Genomic DNA, 17,796 nt, shown 5'->3' on the forward strand with positions numbered 1-17,796 from the left:
GACTGTCCTCAATTCTTTTCATTCTTTTTTCTTTATTCTGCTCTGCAGGAGTTATTTCCACTATTTTATCTTCCAGGTCACTTATCCATTCTTCTGTGTCAGTTATTCTGCTATTGATTCCTTCTAGAGAATTTTAAATTTCATTTATTGTGTTGTTCATCATTGTTTGTTAGCTCTTTAGTTCTTCTAGGTCCTTGTTAAACGTTTCCTGTATTTTCTCCATTCTATTTCCAAGATTTTGGATCATGTTTATTATCATTACTCTGAATCCTTTTTCAGGTAGACTGCTTATTTCCTCTTCATTTGTTTGATCTGGTGGGGTTTTACCTTGCTCCTTCATCTGCTGTGTATTTCTCTGTCTTCTCATTTTGCTTAACTTACTGTGTTTGGGGTCTCCTTTCTGCAGGCTGCAGGTTCATAGTTCCTGTTGTTTTTGTGTCTTCCCCCAGTGGGTAGGGTTTGTTCAGTGGGTTATGTAGGCTTCCTGGTGGAGTGGAGTGGTGCCAATGTTCTGGAGGTTGCGGCTGGGATTTGTCTTTCTGGTGGGCAGGACAGTATCCGATGGTGTGTTTTGGGGTGTCTGTGACCTTATTTTGATTTTAGGCAGCCTCTCTGCTAATGGGTGGGGTTGTGTTCCTGTCTTGCTTTTTGTTTGGCATAGGGTGTCCAGCACTGTAGCTTGCTGGTTGTTGAGTAGAGCTGCGTCTTAGTGTTGGGACAGAGGTCTCTGGGAGAGCTTTTGCCATTTGATATTACGTGGGGCCAGGAGGTCTCTGGTGGACCAATGTCCTGAACTAGGCTCTCCCACCTTAGAGGCTCAGGCCTGACACCCAGCCAGAGCACCAAGACCCCGTCAGCCACTCGGCTCAGAAGAAAAGGGGAAAAAAAAGGAAAGAAAGAAAAATAAAATAAAATAAGATAAAGTTATTAAACAAAAAATATTATTAAATATAAAAAAGTAATTTAAAAAAAAAGAAAGGAAGAAGAGAGCAGCCAAACCAAAAAACAAATCCACCAATGATAACAAGCACTAAAAACTATACTAAAAAAAAAAAAAAAAGGACAGACAGAACCCAGGACAAATGGTAAAAGCAAAGCTATACAGACAAAATCACACAAAGAAGCCTACACATACACACTCACAAAAAGAGAAAAAGGACAAAATATATATATTTTAAAAAAAAGAGAGAGCAACCAAATCAATAAATCTACCAATGATAATAAGCTCTAAATACTAAACTAAAATAAACATAAAACGAGAAGCAGATTAGATACAGAAAGCAAACCCCAAGTCTACAGTTGCTCCCAAAATCCACTGCCTCGATTTTGGGATGATTCATTGTCTCTTCAGGTTTTCCACAGATTCAGTGTACATCAAGTTGATTGAGGAGATTTAATCCGCTGCTCCTGAGGCTGCTGGGAGAGATTTCCCTTTCTCTTCTTTGTTCACACAGCTCCTGGGGTTCATCTTTGGATTTGGCCCCGCCTCTGCGTGTAGGTCGCCTGAGGGCGTCTGTTCCCTTTTGGGAAGTCTGAGGTCTTCTGCCAGCATTCAGTAGGTGTTCTGTAGGTGTTGTTCCACATGTAGATGTATTTTTGATGTATTTGTCGGGAGGAAGGTGATCTCCATGTCTTACTCCTCTGTCATCTTGAAGGTCCCTCCTATTCCATTCTTTTTTATGGCTGAGTAGTATTGCATTATATATATATATATATATATATACCACGTCTTCTTTATCCATTCCTCTGTTGATGGACATTTAGGTTGCTTCCATGTCTTGACTATTGTAAATAGTGCTGCAGTGAGTGTTGGGGTGCATGTATCTTTTCGAATTATGGTTTCCTCCATATATATGCCCTGGAGTGGGATTGCTGGATCATAAGGCTAGGAATTTTGAACATAATATTTAACAGGACAGTTGGTACTTTGTGCTGGTCAGAGTAAAATTAGAGGTATTTCACCGAACAAAATTGTTTGTATAGCTTCATATGAGAAGGATTATACTTTATATTTATTTATACTTATATTTATATCACCCATTTTCTAAGAATTCCTATACTTTGGGATCTTAACAAATGTTTGTTGACTGACTAACCATTGTCCATTACTCTCCCTGCCAAATGTGGGCAATAGGACAAATAGCATACTACTAGTCCCCATTAGCAGATGATGAACATGAGGAAAGAGAAATTAGATGTTTGCCAACATCTTAAATTTAAACTGTTTAACATATCTTTTGGCTACTAGAAGAAACATGAAGTGGAGAGATCTAGGGGACAATCTAGACCCTGATTGCACCTGATCTTTGCCTGGAGGTTGAGGAAGCCTCTCCATACCTCAGTCATCACAGATCTGGTTACTTCAAGAGAGTGGCTGTCAAATCTCTTACAAATTGCCTTTAGTTTTGTACTATTTACTTACAGGCCAAAGTAGATTTCTCTTAAACAAACAGACAAACAGGCCATTATGACTGAATCTTTCTTGTCCCAGACAGGATTATTGATCCTTAAAGAGTTTTATAAAAACTATTTTACAAAGGCCAAGAATGTACCAAGGTCAAGAAGACTTGGGTTTGAACTCTATGTGTTTTATCAGCTGTATACAGCTGATAATTTTAAATACAGCTGTAATTTTCCTTGGGAAAATTACAAAACCTCCATATGCCTCAGTTTCCTCACCAGTAAAATGGTAGTGAGAAGAGTTGCTAGACTGTAGTTGGTTGTGGGGATTAAATGAGCTAATTCTTATAAAGAATATAGAATAGTGCCTTTCACACATAACACTTAATAAACATTAAGCATTATTAATGTTTCTTATGACTTTGCTTCGTTGTTCTACAACCATGAAATATAATGAGACTAGTTGAAATGCTTTGTTATGTTTTATTTTGTAAAGGCAATAATATTAGAAAATTTTCCAAAATTCCCTCTAATGCTAGCACTGTAACACAATTATTTTTGTTTGTATACATTCCTTCCTGTTTTTGTCATATGTGTGCATGTTTCTGCATAGTTGAAATAAACCCACAGTCAAATAACTAATTCCATGTTTGTATTTTGCTGTTTTCCGCTTACCATAATCTATACACGTTTTACACATTTCTATAGGCTTAGTAATAATTTTGTTTAATGGATACATGATTCATTCATTCCGCTTTTACAGATAATACTATAATATATAGGTTTGCTTTGTTGAAATATTTTTGCAGTATAAATCTTCAAGAATGAAATAACTAATAGTGATATAATATTAAATAATAATAATAATGATAATAACAGCAACCACCACCTATCCCTGTATTTCTTCACTGATTTCTGGTTAGAGATTCTTGTCTTCTTACCCTCTGTAGTACCCACCACCACAAATCCCACTCAGGAGCAAAGGTTCTTCATAGTATTCTGGGTGCGTGCTTGACAGGGCAGGGTGGTGTTCAGGGTTGAGAGCAGAAATAAGAGGTGATTTCTGATAAACTGGCTCTCTGAAAAACACAAACCGTGATTGGTAGCATTTGCCAATTTCTGTGGTGTAAATATTCCCACCATGTCTAACTTCAACCTACCAATGGTGTTAACAATTGGCTTGCAAAATTCCTAAAAATTTAACTGGCTCTTGCGAGCTGGTGTGACATAGCTGGTTCCAACATAGCAGTGGAAGTGGAGCTGAAGCCTTTTGGGATGTTGTAAAGCAAAGATATTCAATAGGCCAGTCACCCACCGGATCACACAGTTAATTCTATTATCTGTGCTTTTGCTACCCAGTGTGGTGGGTTGAAGGACCCGTAGCGTCAGCACCACCAGGGAGCTGGTTAGAAAAGCAGAATTGTGGTCCCTACCCCACATGTAATTTGCTCAAGTTCTCAAAGTTAGTAAGTATTGTGGGCAAGATTCAAACCTAGGCCCTCCAACATAGTCCAGCTTGTAGCCATTGTTTGTTCTGCTCTGCTAGTTTTTCCAATACCAGTTTTTTAAAAATTGAATCAGAAAAATTGAGGATTTTAAAAAATTTTGTCTCATAGAGCCAAACCCAGATGGAACTGAGAATGGAAAATCTGTTTTTGTCTCAGAGTAAATGGGTTCTGTGTGCTGGAATTGGAAGAATTCACTTTCTGATTTTTATTCATATTCAGGTGGGTTGAGTATTGGTTGATTAAAAAGCCTCAAGTCTAGGGGCTTCATCTAGGCAGCTGTGTCCACACCAGGGGGATTTTCTTAATTTTACACTCCCAGCTAACTTCCCTTTACCCAATTCCCTAACCTTTTAATTTTTCTTTAAATTATTAAGGAAATACATACTTATGATAAAACACATTTTAAGTCTGTTAAGTGAAATAGACAAAGACAAATATATTATGACTTTACATATATGTGAAATCTAAAAAACAAAACAAATGAACAAACATAACAAAACAGAAAAAGAGTCAGATATAGAGAACAAACAGGTGGTTGCCAGAGGGGAGGGTGGGGGGGGAAGAAATAGGTAAGGGAGATTAAGAGGTACAAACTTCCAGCTGCTAAATAAATGAGTCACTGGAATGAAATGTGCAGGGTGGGGAATATAGTTAATAACTATGCAATATCCTTGTATGATGGCATATAGTAACAAGACTTATCATAGTGATCATTTTGAAGTATATAGAAATACTGAATCACTATGCTGGGTAATAGGAACTAACACAGTGTTGAAGGTCAATTATACTTCAAAAACAAACAACCTCATATAAAAAGAGATGAGGGACTTCCCTGGTGGCACAGTGGCTAAGAATCCACCTGCCAATGCAGGGGACACGGGTTCGAGCCCTGGTCCAGGAAGATCCCACATGCCACGGAGCAACTAAGCCCGTGTGCCACAACTAATGAGTCTGCGCTCTAGAGCCTGCGAGCCACAACTACTGAGCCCGCGTGCCACAACTACTGAAGCCTGCACGCCTAGAGCCTGTGCTCCTCAATGAGAGAAGCCACCACAATGAGAAACCTGCGCACCGTAACCAAGAGTAGCCCCCGCTCGCCACCACTAGAGGAAGCCCACGTGCAGCAAAGAAGACCCAACACAGACAAAAATAAATAAATAAAATAAATTTTAAAAAATAAATAAATAAAAAATAAAATTTAAAAAAAGAAAAAAGGAGAGAGATGAGATTTGTGGTTACCAGAGGAAGCAAGTGAGGGGAGGGGGAATTGGATGAAGGTGGTCAAAAGGTACAAACTACCGGTTATAAGATAAATAAGTACTAGGGATGTAATGTACAACATGATAAATATAATGAACACTGCTGTATGTTATGAAAAGTTGAAAAGTTGTTAAGAGAGTAATCTTGAGTTCTCACTGCAAAGAAAAATACATTTTCTTCTGTTTCTTTAATTTTGTATCTATATGAGATGATGGACATTCGCTAAACTTATTGTGATGATCATTTCATGATTTATTTAAGTCAAATCATTATGCTGTACACCTTAAACTTATACAGTGCTGTATGTCAAATTATATCTCTGTAATTTTATCTCAATAAAACTGTAAGAAAAAAACACATTTTAAAATAATATGAAAGGCTATAGAGTGAAAATGGGAATATCCCTTCCCCACCACCCCCCCGGTCCTGTCCCACTTCTTAGAGTTAACCGCTGTTACCAGTTGCTTCTAGGCACCTTTATAAATGTTTCTAGGCATTTATAAGTAGTATTGTTTGATAAATATTATCACACTATACATGATATTCTACCTCTATTTTTTTAAAGTTGACAATATATCTCACACATCATTTCTACAAATATCTATAGATGTATCAAATGTTGCATTGCTTGAGAACACCTACTTGGGGCACTAGCAAAGCAGGGTAGGAAAGAAAGAAAAAGAAAGGAAGGAAGGAAAGGAGGGAGGGAGAGAGGAAAGAAGGAAGGGAAACAGGAAGGAAGAGACCTATTTTGATTAATTTATACAAAATGTGTTGCAAAATATTTTCAGAATCTATAAAATGAAAAAGAAGCTATTTTGATTTCAGTTTGCAGGGAGTTTTGAGTTTTGTGGCTTATATCATCCAGTAGGTGTTCTGTAGGTGTTGTTCCACATGTAGATGTATTTTTGATGTATTTGTCGGGAGGAAGGTGATCTCCATGTCTTACTCCTCTGTCATCTTGAAGGTCCCTCCTATTCCATTCTTTTTTATGGCTGAGTAGTATTGCATTATATATATATATATATATATATACCACGTCTTCTTTATCCATTCCTCTGTTGATGGACATTTAGGTTGCTTCCATGTCTTGACTATTGTAAATAGTGCTGCAGTGAGTGTTGGGGTGCATGTATCTTTTCGAATTATGGTTTCCTCCATATATATGCCCTGGAGTGGGATTGCTGGATCATAAGGCTAGGAATTTTGAACATAATATTTAACAGGACAGTTGGTACTTTGTGCTGGTCAGAGTAAAATTAGAGGTATTTCACCGAACAAAATTGTTTGTATAGCTTCATATGAGAAGGATTATACTTTATATTTATTTATACTTATATTTATATCACCCATTTTCTAAGAATTCCTATACTTTGGGATCTTAACAAATGTTTGTTGACTGACTAACCATTGTCCATTACTCTCCCTGCCAAATGTGGGCAATAGGACAAATAGCATACTACTAGTCCCCATTAGCAGATGATGAACATGAGGAAAGAGAAATTAGATGTTTGCCAACATCTTAAATTTAAACTGTTTAACATATCTTTTGGCTACTAGAAGAAACATGAAGTGGAGAGATCTAGGGGACAATCTAGACCCTGATTGCACCTGATCTTTGCCTGGAGGTTGAGGAAGCCTCTCCATACCTCAGTCATCACAGATCTGGTTACTTCAAGAGAGTGGCTGTCAAATCTCTTACAAATTGCCTTTAGTTTTGTACTATTTACTTACAGGCCAAAGTAGATTTCTCTTAAACAAACAGACAAACAGGCCATTATGACTGAATCTTTCTTGTCCCAGACAGGATTATTGATCCTTAAAGAGTTTTATAAAAACTATTTTACAAAGGCCAAGAATGTACCAAGGTCAAGAAGACTTGGGTTTGAACTCTATGTGTTTTATCAGCTGTATACAGCTGATAATTTTAAATACAGCTGTAATTTTCCTTGGGAAAATTACAAAACCTCCATATGCCTCAGTTTCCTCACCAGTAAAATGGTAGTGAGAAGAGTTGCTAGACTGTAGTTGGTTGTGGGGATTAAATGAGCTAATTCTTATAAAGAATATAGAATAGTGCCTTTCACACATAACACTTAATAAACATTAAGCATTATTAATGTTTCTTATGACTTTGCTTCGTTGTTCTACAACCATGAAATATAATGAGACTAGTTGAAATGCTTTGTTATGTTTTATTTTGTAAAGGCAATAATATTAGAAAATTTTCCAAAATTCCCTCTAATGCTAGCACTGTAACACAATTATTTTTGTTTGTATACATTCCTTCCTGTTTTTGTCATATGTGTGCATGTTTCTGCATAGTTGAAATAAACCCACAGTCAAATAACTAATTCCATGTTTGTATTTTGCTGTTTTCCGCTTACCATAATCTATACACGTTTTACACATTTCTATAGGCTTAGTAATAATTTTGTTTAATGGATACATGATTCATTCATTCCGCTTTTACAGATAATACTATAATATATAGGTTTGCTTTGTTGAAATATTTTTGCAGTATAAATCTTCAAGAATGAAATAACTAATAGTGATATAATATTAAATAATAATAATAATGATAATAACAGCAACCACCACCTATCCCTGTATTTCTTCACTGATTTCTGGTTAGAGATTCTTGTCTTCTTACCCTCTGTAGTACCCACCACCACAAATCCCACTCAGGAGCAAAGGTTCTTCATAGTATTCTGGGTGCGTGCTTGACAGGGCAGGGTGGTGTTCAGGGTTGAGAGCAGAAATAAGAGGTGATTTCTGATAAACTGGCTCTCTGAAAAACACAAACCGTGATTGGTAGCATTTGCCAATTTCTGTGGTGTAAATATTCCCACCATGTCTAACTTCAACCTACCAATGGTGTTAACAATTGGCTTGCAAAATTCCTAAAAATTTAACTGGCTCTTGCGAGCTGGTGTGACATAGCTGGTTCCAACATAGCAGTGGAAGTGGAGCTGAAGCCTTTTGGGATGTTGTAAAGCAAAGATATTCAATAGGCCAGTCACCCACCGGATCACACAGTTAATTCTATTATCTGTGCTTTTGCTACCCAGTGTGGTGGGTTGAAGGACCCGTAGCGTCAGCACCACCAGGGAGCTGGTTAGAAAAGCAGAATTGTGGTCCCTACCCCACATGTAATTTGCTCAAGTTCTCAAAGTTAGTAAGTATTGTGGGCAAGATTCAAACCTAGGCCCTCCAACATAGTCCAGCTTGTAGCCATTGTTTGTTCTGCTCTGCTAGTTTTTCCAATACCAGTTTTTTAAAAATTGAATCAGAAAAATTGAGGATTTTAAAAAATTTTGTCTCATAGAGCCAAACCCAGATGGAACTGAGAATGGAAAATCTGTTTTTGTCTCAGAGTAAATGGGTTCTGTGTGCTGGAATTGGAAGAATTCACTTTCTGATTTTTATTCATATTCAGGTGGGTTGAGTATTGGTTGATTAAAAAGCCTCAAGTCTAGGGGCTTCATCTAGGCAGCTGTGTCCACACCAGGGGGATTTTCTTAATTTTACACTCCCAGCTAACTTCCCTTTACCCAATTCCCTAACCTTTTAATTTTTCTTTAAATTATTAAGGAAATACATACTTATGATAAAACACATTTTAAGTCTGTTAAGTGAAATAGACAAAGACAAATATATTATGACTTTACATATATGTGAAATCTAAAAAACAAAACAAATGAACAAACATAACAAAACAGAAAAAGAGTCAGATATAGAGAACAAACAGGTGGTTGCCAGAGGGGAGGGTGGGGGGGGAAGAAATAGGTAAGGGAGATTAAGAGGTACAAACTTCCAGCTGCTAAATAAATGAGTCACTGGAATGAAATGTGCAGGGTGGGGAATATAGTTAATAACTATGCAATATCCTTGTATGATGGCATATAGTAACAAGACTTATCATAGTGATCATTTTGAAGTATATAGAAATACTGAATCACTATGCTGGGTAATAGGAACTAACACAGTGTTGAAGGTCAATTATACTTCAAAAACAAACAACCTCATATAAAAAGAGATGAGGGACTTCCCTGGTGGCACAGTGGCTAAGAATCCACCTGCCAATGCAGGGGACACGGGTTCGAGCCCTGGTCCAGGAAGATCCCACATGCCACGGAGCAACTAAGCCCGTGTGCCACAACTAATGAGTCTGCGCTCTAGAGCCTGCGAGCCACAACTACTGAGCCCGCGTGCCACAACTACTGAAGCCTGCACGCCTAGAGCCTGTGCTCCTCAATGAGAGAAGCCACCACAATGAGAAACCTGCGCACCGTAACCAAGAGTAGCCCCCGCTCGCCACCACTAGAGGAAGCCCACGTGCAGCAAAGAAGACCCAACACAGACAAAAATAAATAAATAAAATAAATTTTAAAAAATAAATAAATAAAAAATAAAATTTAAAAAAAGAAAAAAGGAGAGAGATGAGATTTGTGGTTACCAGAGGAAGCAAGTGAGGGGAGGGGGAATTGGATGAAGGTGGTCAAAAGGTACAAACTACCGGTTATAAGATAAATAAGTACTAGGGATGTAATGTACAACATGATAAATATAATGAACACTGCTGTATGTTATGAAAAGTTGAAAAGTTGTTAAGAGAGTAATCTTGAGTTCTCACTGCAAAGAAAAATACATTTTCTTCTGTTTCTTTAATTTTGTATCTATATGAGATGATGGACATTCGCTAAACTTATTGTGATGATCATTTCATGATTTATTTAAGTCAAATCATTATGCTGTACACCTTAAACTTATACAGTGCTGTATGTCAAATTATATCTCTGTAATTTTATCTCAATAAAACTGTAAGAAAAAAACACATTTTAAAATAATATGAAAGGCTATAGAGTGAAAATGGGAATATCCCTTCCCCACCACCCCCCCGGTCCTGTCCCACTTCTTAGAGTTAACCGCTGTTACCAGTTGCTTCTAGGCACCTTTATAAATGTTTCTAGGCATTTATAAGTAGTATTGTTTGATAAATATTATCACACTATACATGATATTCTACCTCTATTTTTTTAAAGTTGACAATATATCTCACACATCATTTCTACAAATATCTATAGATGTATCAAATGTTGCATTGCTTGAGAACACCTACTTGGGGCACTAGCAAAGCAGGGTAGGAAAGAAAGAAAAAGAAAGGAAGGAAGGAAAGGAGGGAGGGAGAGAGGAAAGAAGGAAGGGAAACAGGAAGGAAGAGACCTATTTTGATTAATTTATACAAAATGTGTTGCAAAATATTTTCAGAATCTATAAAATGAAAAAGAAGCTATTTTGATTTCAGTTTGCAGGGAGTTTTGAGTTTTGTGGCTTATATTTATTTTAAATTGGAATTAGATATTATTTAACCAGTCCCTATTTACATTATTTCCAATTTATGATTACAAACAATGCTGCAATGAATAATCACTGTATCTGTTTGTTTTTGCTTACCTATTTGCATACATCTGTACAAACCGGGCCTCTCACTATCGCGGCCTCTCGTTGTGGAGCACAGGCTCCAGACGCGCAGGTTCAGTAGTTGTGGCTCACGGGCCTAGTTGCTCCGCGGCATGTGGGATCTTCCCAGACCAGGGCTCGAACCTGTGTCTCCTGCATTGGCAGGCAGACTCTCAACCCCTGCGCCACCAGGGAAGCCCCATTGCTCTAACTTTTAACTCTAGGAAGTCTTGTTGGGAGAACACAACAAATCTCCTTGTACTTGGTAGAAAAAATTGGAGAGTTTTTTGCACAGGTATATTTGATGGAGTTTGGAGTCCCCCAGGAAATTTGACTCACCATTTTCAGCAGTAGATACTATTATTACATACTTTCCAATTCACATGTTTTCCTTTTCACACCACACAGTAGCCCACTGATACGAGGAAATAAGGAGGAAGGGCAAGACTCTTCATCAACTTTTTTATTACAACATTCTGTTGAGATCCATTGGCTTTTTCACTAGGATGTGGGACGGGCCATTAATTTGGAGTCTTGCATAGAGGACAGCCTCAGAAATGAGTCTTACCTTACTAAGAGATTCCTTTAAAAGAGATTCCTTTAAAAGTTCACTGAACAGGCCGATTCTAAAACTGCTGCTTGTGATGGCTTATGCTGAATCCTACTTTAGAACAAATACCTGTGATCATGCAAGATACTGTTATGTTTTATAGGCCAATATCAATCTTTTTCTTGGAGAGCATGCTGCTGTAATACGAAATTTGGACATACACAGCAGAGGGTAGAATTTGGCTGGGAGTAATTAGTTTGTAATTAGTCAGCTAAGGGTGTGTGAGTTTGCACATGTGCAAATATACTAGTCGTGGAATATTTACCCTGAGCCTCCTTTGTAGATGACATTAGCCTAGCTGTGTGGAAGAGGAAAAAGTGAACTCCTAGCATTGTAGAACTCTCAATTATTTCCATAAGTCACCATTTTTTCTTACCCTCAAAAGATTTCTTTTCAGGAATCCAATCCATTTTATACTCACTTCTGTTTTTGAGACTGGATAGCCATATTGGAACCCCATGTTTCCTGGAGAATTTGCTGTTTTCACAGAGCAAAGGAGCCTTAGATCCCTGATTGCTTTGTAAAGAGTGACTCTCCGAAATGATTTAGTCTTTAGCACATGTATCTTACCTGATTAGTTGCCATTAAAGCTAATGTAAGACAAATACTCAGCCTGTGAGGAGAGTGCCTGTAACTTTAATAATGCCCAAGGGAATATGTATGACCTCACACCTCCAGCCCAGACATTGTTTAACCATACTCCGCAACTTGTGAATTTCAATTATTTGTTCAGAGGGGCCATTCATAATTGCTTGGTATAAGCCTGCCTTTAGGATGCAAAGCAGAAGACAATGAAAATGCTACCCGATCGAATTAGGGCAGCAGCACTTAAACATATAAATTAACTAGGCCTCTTTTCACATCTCCCTCTTTCTATTCTAAGAGGTTTCGGTCTGGTGACATCAAAGACAGGATTATAGGAGAAGATAAAAACTTGATCTAATGTCCATGTTTGAAGTCATGAAAGTCCCCCTCCCTCCATGGCAAAATAACCCTCTTCATAACACACACAAAAACCAGGGTCCAGGTGCAAAGGAGTTGGGGGAGGGGTGAGGATGAGGGAAGCCTGCAAGAAGGCCCCGGCTTCCTGAGGTTGTAGGAATAACTGGGTGTTAAAGCCCTGCATTGCCAAATGTGCTAATAGATTGTTTGTAGGCTTGGGCTGGCTTTGTTCTGCAAATTAATATGTTAAGTCTTTCTTTTAAGCCCCTATGATATTGGAATGGTTCTTTAATGAGATTTTAACTAGGTTTCTCCTACTGTCAGCAAAGCCTAGAACAGAAATGTTTCTTAGGTGAAAGGAGAATGATCTTTCACTTCAACATCATTTGCAAATATTTCCTTAAATGTCATTTTTCAATCAAATTTCTTGCCCCATAACCAACTACGATATTTGTGTCCACTGTACCAATGGGATATGAAGCAAATAGATTCACATTAAAGTGACAGGCTTAAAAAATGTCCAATAAATAGTTTCTTTGGGGGGTGAGAGTTTGCAGAAGGTAAATATACTATAATTTGAAGATATTGAAGTCTTACGTTCTTTGAAATTCATAGAAATTGTTTGAGATGGATACAGACCTTGCCCTTTAAAAATATATGCAGCTGCACTGCCTGGTATTACAGCCTGGAAGATTTATTTTGAAAACTCTGGAAGCTACAGCCCCATGACTTTTAAAGTCTTTAGTCCTTTAAGCACTAAATCAGCATTCAAGTGGCTGGTTAATCTCCCAAGGCCAAAATGAAGTGCTCCGGCCTAGTTTATAACACAGACTGACTGTTAGCAAACTCTTTCTTAGCACCAAACCCAGTAAGCGTGGAGTATAAACACAGCCTTTGGGCAAAATTGGTGTATTGGATTCCTTCCTCGATTTCTCCTTTTTTCGTACTTTGTAGACTTGTGTACACTTGAACCAAAAAATAGAAAAACATAAAATCTTGTATTGTGGGAGGGAGGTAGCAGGTATTACAATCTGGTCTGACAAACTTAGTTGTTTAGGTTCAAATACCATGAAAAGCTCTTAGTTCCTCCCTGTATTCCCAGCCTTCTTGGTTGGAGATCTCCTAGTCTTTATTATTGCTCTCTATGTACTGTGGTTAGCACATCTCCGAAGGGAGAAGGTAGCACCCGGAGGGCAGTCCATCCCAGCCAGTGATACGTTCCATTCTGAACAAGGGCTCTGCCTCACAGTTGAGGAGGTCTTTAATCTCCTTTCATTTATTCAAGCTTAACCGAAAAGTTAAACCTCCTAGTTCACCCAAAGGGTGGATCTTTGCTATGTGGTAGAAGGTGTGGATCCCACCGTTTTCTAGAAAAGTCACATTCTTGGAAGGAAACATAGAAGCCCAATGGCTTAGAAGTCTGAGCAGCCCCTGGTGACCTTCCCCAGTCTCAGTTTCACATCTTTACATACTCACTCAGCTTTGTTTGTGTATTTACCTTAAAAGTTATTTGATTAAATGTGATAAAGGCCAGTCATTTATTTTGTTTAAGAAAATGTGTCAGCCTCCTGATTTCTGCTTCCAACGAAGTTTAAGAAAGTTAGCACATCCGAGGCTTGAAAATTTCTGCAAACAATTTACAAAAATGGTCTACAGTGAGTTTTCAGAGTATAAGTCACGTACTAGAAACCAGTGAATCAGACTTGTCTCTAAGAAATAGTCAAGAAACTTTCCCACTTACATCTTCAAGGTCCTCTCTGTTTTGGACTAATCTTCCAAGGTATAGCCAGACCTGTATAATTTCTATCCCTTTTCCTCAAAAACCCTTCATGGCTGGTATAACATATGAATTACTCTGCCTTGAGTGTTGACTATGTCATGGACTCAGGTCAGCCTTTGTAACAATTTGTAAACAATTCTGTTGGGAACCCATGTTTGTCTGCATGTTCATTGCCAAATAGCACGCATGAGTCAGGTGTTCTTTGCTGGATGACCCATACGCTAGCATACACACTCTCACCATATTTCTTCTAGACCTAATACTTGATCTTTTCTAATCAGTGGATACAAGAGAAGATGTATCATGAGTTTTCTATATTTCCTAAAAGTTTGGAATAGCTCTGAGATGTAAGAACTTGAGCCAGAGTGATTTAGAGGAGAGCTTTTAGACTTCCTAATCATTACAGAGTCAGATCTTCCATTAGGGCACATCCTTCCAGTATGGTTGCAGGCATTGTTGCTACTGTGTAAGTTCCTGCAAGATTAAAGGCAAAGGTTTTCATTTCTTGATGGGGTTCTAGAAACCTTGGTTTTCCAGGATTTCCTGGATTACCAGGACATTGAGGGAGGAAGCAACTCTAGTTCTTCAAGAGGCCCTTTAAGGTCCTTGTAGCACAGTAGCCCTACGTGGCCCTCCCATGGTGGTGATGGGGTTACTTGAAATGTTCTTAAAACAGTGCAGTTCCTGGAAATTCTACAAGTATCAGTGAGAGTGACTGTTTGATTGTTTAACATGATCTCAATACCCTCAATCTCCTGGACTGCTAGTTATTCAACTTTTATACTTTCATTTTTCTAATTCCCTAACCTATCAGAAGCTGAAAGGCCACTTTAAGCATACGCCATTGCCAGACATCAGGAAAGGAATAGAATGGATAGTCAAAGCAACTAGAACTTAAGTAGAGAAATGGTAGTCACCATTAATAAGAATTGCCTAGCTAGCTCTAACTCAAGTGACTCTGTATAAGTTTTCTATTTCATCAGTCATTGAGGGAGGGGTATTGAAATATCCAACTATAGTTATAGATTCACCTATTTCTCTTTTCATTTCTATCAGTTTTGCTTTATGTATTTGGGGCTTTATGTATTAGGTTTTTAAAATATTTATTTGGCTGCACTGGGTCTTAGTTGCAGCATGCGGGATCTTTAGTTGCAGCATGTGAACTCTTAGCATGTGGGATCTAGTTCCCTGACCAGGGATCGAACCCGGGCCCCCTGCATTGGGAGCACGGAGTCTTAGCCACTGGACCACCAGGGAAGTCCTCTATGCATTAGTTTTGAATACAAATATTTGTGTTTTCTTAAGGTTATATTGTCAAAGTTATTAGGAGGTATAAAAATCAAACACAAATAGGGATCTTGACAAAGAGAATAATAACAATTAGGAACTGATGGCATTTGTTATCAAAATGTAAAGGCTACTCTCTTTACCACACTGAGGTGTATAGTTTGTGTGTGGCAGGGGAGTTGGGGGGGTGAGGGTGTGTTCGGGGTAGGAGAGGGACCTGTGGGAGCAATTCTCTTCCATTTGAGTAACAGTGCAAATAAAAACCTCCCGAGATTCTACTGTAGAAGGTTTGTGTAACTTCCACTGTTTCCATCGATCTAATATTTTCTAGCATTCCACAGATTGGCTTTTCTTTTTGTTGATTGTTTTCTTTGCTGTGTGGAAGCTCTTTGGTTTGATGGAATCCCACCTGCTTATTTTTGCTTTTGAGGTCATATCTAAAACAAATCATTGCCAAGTCGAATGTCAAGGAATTTTTGTTTTATGTTTTCCTCTAGGAGTTTGATGGTATCAATCTTTACATTTAACTCTAATCCACTTCAGCTGATCTTTGTGTATGATGTAAGATATAGGTCCAATTTTATTCTTTTGCATATGGATATCCAATTTCCCCAGCACTTTTTATTGAAGAGATTATCCTTCCTCCATTTTGTATTCTTCGTGCCCTTGTAGAAAACTAATTTACCGTATATGTTTGGAATTATTTCTGAGCTCTCTGTTCTATTCCATTGGTCTATGTGTCTGTTTTTATGCCAATACTACACTGGCTTGATTCCTATAGCTTTGTAATATAACTTGAAATCAGGAGGTGTGATGTCTCCAGTTTTTTCTTCTTGCTCAAGGTTGTTTTGGCTACTTGGGGTTTTCTGTGGTTCCATATGAATTTTATTCAATAGAATTATTTTTTCTATTTCTATGAAAAATACCATTGAAATTTTGATAGAGATTGCATTGAATCTATAGATTTCTTTGGGTAGAATGGACATTTTAACAATATTCTTCCAGTTCATGAAGCCAGGATAACTTTCCATTACTTTGTGTCTTCAATTTCTTTTATCAAAGATTATATTTTCAGTGTACAGATCTTTCACCTCCTTGGTTTCATTTACTCCTAAGTAGTTTACTCTTTTTGATGCTAATATAAATGGGATTGTTTTCTTACTTTCTTTTTTGGATAGTTCATTGTTAGTGTATAGAAATGCAGTTGATTTTTTTAAATGTTGATTTTGTATCCTGGACCTTTACTGAATTTGTTGATTAGTTCTAACAGTTACTTGATAGAGGCTTTAGGGTTTTTCATATGTAAGATCATATCATCTGTAAACAGAGATAATTTTACTTCTTCCTTTCTGATGTTGATGACTTTTATTTCTATTTCTTGCCTGATTGTACTGGCTAGGACTTCCAGCACTATCTTGAATAGAAGTGTCAAGAGTGGGCATCCTTGTCTTGTTTCTGATCTTAGAGGGAAAACTTTCAGCTTTCATTGTTGAATATGATGTTAGCGGTGGGCTTGTCATTTATGGCTTGTGTTATATTGAGTTACATTTCTTCTATACCTACTTTATAGAGAGGTTTTTTTTATGAACAGATGTTGAATTTTGTCAAATGTTTTTTCTGTATCTATCAGGATGATCATATGATTTTTATCCTTCATTCTTTTAATGTGGTATATCATATTTGATGATTTGTGTATGTTGAATAATTTTTGCATCACAGGGAAAAATCCCACTTGATCATGGGGTTGGACTTTTAATGTGTTATTGAACTCAGTTTGCTGGTATTTTATTGAGGACTTTACATCTATCTTCATAAGGGATGTTGGCCTGTAATTTTCTTCTCTTATAGTATCCTTGTCTGACTTTGGTATAAGGGTAATGCTGGCTTCATAAAATGAATTGGGCCTCATAAAATGAATTGTTCCCTCCTCTTCAATTTTTTGGAAGAGTTTGAGAAGGATTGGTTTTCATTCTTCTTTAAATGACTGGTAGAATTCACCAGTGAAGCCATCCTCTTTTGGGCTCTTTTCATATACTTTTCTTTTCAATTAAAAATTTTTAATTGTGATAAAATACACATAACATAAAATTTATTATCTTAATCATTTTTAAGTGTACAGTTCAGCAGTATTAAGTACATTCGCATTGTTGGGCATTTAATTCCCCAAATTCTTTTCACCTAGCAAAACTGAAACTATATCCGTTTAAACAACTTTTTATTCTCCCCTTCCCTCAGCCCCTGGCAACCATCATTTTACTTTCTCTCTATATGAATTTTCTGCTTTAGATACCTCGTATAGGTGGACTAATATAGTATTTGTCTTTTTCTGACTGGCTTATTTCACTTATCACAATGTCTTGAAATTTGATCTATGTTGTAGCATTTGTCAGAAATTCCTTCCTTTTTAAGGCTGAATAATATTCTATTGTATGCATGGACCACATTTTGTTTCTGCATTCATTCATCAATGGATACTTGGGTTGTTTCCACCTTTTAACTATTGTGAATAATGCTGTTACAAACATACAACTATCTGTTCAAGTCTT

Source organism: Physeter macrocephalus, chromosome 9, assembly GCF_002837175.3.
Source record: "Physeter macrocephalus isolate SW-GA chromosome 9, ASM283717v5, whole genome shotgun sequence".
NCBI lineage: Eukaryota > Metazoa > Chordata > Mammalia > Artiodactyla > Physeteridae > Physeter > Physeter macrocephalus.